Source organism: Lemur catta, chromosome 1 (genome assembly GCF_020740605.2).
Source record: "Lemur catta isolate mLemCat1 chromosome 1, mLemCat1.pri, whole genome shotgun sequence".
NCBI classification, from domain to species: Eukaryota; Metazoa; Chordata; class Mammalia; order Primates; family Lemuridae; genus Lemur; species Lemur catta.
In genome coordinates, this window is record NC_059128.1 from 25848067 (window position 1) to 25851912 (window position 3846).

A 3846-nucleotide genomic window follows, 5' to 3' on the forward strand; every position below is an offset into this window, starting at 1 on the left:
AAAAAAAGCAAGGCATAGAACAGGTGCAGCTCCCACAAGCTGCTAACTAGTGACCTGAGGGTTACGAGATGGCAAGGAGACGTATTTTTCACAATCTGCTCGGTTTAAAAATGGTTTGTATTTTTTACCTTTTTTTTTTTTTGTCTTTTTTATTTCTTTATTTTACTCAGGAACTCTGTAAAATATTTTTTACCTTTTTGGAAAGTATTTAAAAATTAAAAAGTAATAGAACCTTTTTTCCAAAGGAAATCTAACTTAAAATATGAATATATAGGCAGAGTAGCCCTGGTTGAATTAAGGGTGGAGGCCCAGTCCTTCTTCCCCTTCCCTAAAGGCTTCAAGAGGGTTTGAAGGTCATCTAGTGTTTACGGCTGTTCAATAGAACTTTCTGTGTTGATGGAAACATATGTAGTTCTGCACTGTCCAGTATGGTGGCCAGTAGCAGTACTTGAAATGTGGCTAGTGCAACTAAGAAACTGAATTTTTAATTTTATTTACTTTTAATTTAGATTTAATAGCTACATGTGGCTAGTGGCTACTAAGTTGGATAGCACAGAAATCTCTTAAAGGAACAAAACCACCCAGCTGTTCTTGGCCTCCATCTAAGGGAATGCCCAACCCAGAGACTGCTGTTGGCCCCACTGGTGGCTCCAGAGTTACCTGCAGAGTAGACACAGGCTCTTTGCTAGAAGTGGGTGGTGCTGGAAGCTTAGAATGATCCTGGGAAATTTGGTTATAGAAAGAACTGGAGATCCTTTCTAGCAGGGTCAAAACTGCACTGGATGGAAGCATGTCAGAGATGCTGGTAGCTCACTTGAAATGCCAGTTATTTTAGGAAGGAGCATCTGAGTGATCCACAAGTGAAAATGCACAATTGTGGCTTTGAGATCAGTGGTCAGCTCCATCTGGGAAGAATTTAAGTCATGCCTTAGGTGACCAGGGGCCACAGATTCAGGCATCCACTTGGCAGCTGTGCATTGGGCACTTACGATATATCAGGCTCTGGAGAAACAGAGACGCCCAGACTTGGGCCTCGTGAGGAGCCAACAGCCTGGGGACTGATTCCTCAGTAAAGGGTGGATAGATGATGGTGCTCCCTCTTAAGAGAAGCCAAGTGTGGTGTGTCTGGGACCCTTGGAGTTTGGCTGACTGTCCTCCCCCATATTGACATCGCCAAGTGAGGGCACAGAACAGGGCCCTCTGGCCCTTATGCCCAGTTGCTGGCAAAGCATGACAGGCAGCTGCCAAAGGAACACACTGACCATCCTTTATCCTTCCTTCTGATTCCACACCTCTGAGCCCAAGATGCATCTGGGATCCTCTAGATTCCCCTGTGTCATTGTCCCAAATAGCTTCCATGAGACTGTGATTTGAAACATAAAAAACATCAGCTTTCATCAATGTTCCTCTTTAGAGGCTCAGAGAACATTACATTCTTTTGTTTTTAGGCACAGCTTACATCCAGTAGAGCGCACAGCTATCAGCTTGATGGCTGCCTGCACACACACACACACACACACACACACACACACACACGCGCACACACACACACACACACACAGACACACGCGCACACACACACACACACACACACACACACAGACACACGCACGCGCGCAGGTAACCACCACTCAGATCAAGATAGAGAATGTTTCCAAAACCCCAGAGGGCTCCTTGGGCCCCCTTGCAGTCAATTACCCCAAGGCAACCACCATTCTGACTTCTGTCACCTAGATTAGTCCTACCTGTTCTAGAATTTCATACGAGTGGATCACACAGTGCCTGTGTCTGCCGTAAGCCTCTCTGCATGCGTGTTTGTGAGATTCATTCATGTTGGGTGAAGCAGTACAGTGGTTTGTTCTTTTTGTTGCTCATTGGCGTTCCATTGTACGAATATACAGTTTATCCATTCTCTTGTTGCAAACCTCTCCCCCCGCCTAGTTTTGGACTTGCATGAATAAAGTTGCTATCAACATTCTTGCTTTTTTTCTTGAGGTCTTTTGGTGGACCTCAACACTCATTTTCATTGGGTATCTACCTAGAAGTGGAATTAACAAAGACTGTGTATTCTTGAAGGTCACAAAGATTTGGTGACTCCACCTTTATAGCAGTGAGGCTTTGAGGTAGGATTAGGGAGTCGGCTTTGAAAGGCCTCGTGGGGAAGTGTGTGTCCCAAGGCTACGCAGGGGTGAGTAGTTTATATCAGAAAAGACGCAGAGACACAGCCAAGCAAAGAACCACAAAATGGTTCTCAAATCAAGGCCATGGTGACAATGGCAGCAAAAGTGTGTCCATGTGAACGGAGGCTGGGAGGACAGGCGAGCACAGGAGAACAGAAGCCTTTGTTTTTCAGGGTGGAGCATGTATAAGGAAGGGGCAAGAACAACTAGAGATCTTAGCAGATTTTTATTTATTTTAATTAACTCTGGAAAATAATTCTCTCCTCTCTCCCCTGCCTTTATTTACATAATCAATAAATAGGGTTTAGAAAAATGCTTTCAGTAATTCAAATATCATGTTTGCTTCTAAAAGTATTTTTTTCTAAAAGCTCAGTATTTCTCTGCTAGAACATTCCCAGCCCTGTGGACGACTCCCTTGAGTTCTTTCTCAGTCAGCCCCCTGACAAGGGTAACCAATAGTATGATTTCTATCACCACAAACTACTTTGTGCCAGTTCTTGAACTGACACAGAATCTCAGAGTTTATGTCAGTATTGACAGAATATTTATTCAGTGTCAAATACATTGCTAAATACTATCAAACAGTATCTCATTTAATCCTCTTCAACAACATGGTGAAGTGGTTATTTCCCCCTTTAACTGAAGAGGAAACCAAGTTCAATAAGGCTAAGACTCCTATCCAAGGCCACACCCCAAAGCTGTTAAGTAGCAGAGCCTAGATTCAACCTTCTGGAGTGAACAACCATCCCATTAGCAGGACTGTCCCTCGTCCTGGGAATCCCCCAAGGACCAAGAAAACCAGACAGTTAGTCACCCGAATTCAAACCTCTTGGGCTCAAAACTTGGGCTCTTAATCATCAGGCTGGGATTTCCTTTGGCCTATGATTTCTTCCGACAGCGACAGCATCTGAAGGCGGAATGTTTTGTCTCCGAAAAACTCCGTGATGTCAGGATTTTACTTGTTTTTGTTTTATTTTAAAGAAAGTGATTTCATTTAAAGTAGATCTGAGATGGGTAAGGATAAAATTATTTATATTGAAAGGGGATTCTAGCACATCAATCCATCAAACAAGGATTTATTCAGCATCCATGCAAAGTTTAAGATAGTCCCTGACTTAACACGTTGACTGCCACACTAGAAAAAAAAATTTTTTTCCCTTGGGGCCGCAGTCTTTTATTATGCAAATAGAATAAAAACTTCAAAAACAAGATGATCGTTTTAAATTTAATGAAAAATTGGTTGTTTTTTTATTGTTTTCTGTGCGTGAGTTATATGCAACTTGACAAATAGTTCTCGTGGCTCCCAAGATGAAGAGACCTGTGAGTTACATGTGCTTCATGAGGCCCCCAGGCTCAAAACTAGTGTGAGTTAAATACAGTTTAACAGTTAATGTGTTAAAGAAGTTAATAATTTACTTGGGAAACTAAGACTAAAGCTTAGGGAATAAATTAGAGGATAATAAACAGTAATAATAATCACCCACAGCTGAGTGCTTACTATGTCCTAGGGGCTTTACATATTCTCATTTAATCTTCACTACACAGCTATGAGATATGTACTACTGTAATACTCTTACACTCATTTCAGATGAGGAAACCAAGGCTTGGTGGGGTGAAGTGATTTGGTCAAGGAAAAATTCATTGAGCTGTTTACTGAAGATTTGGG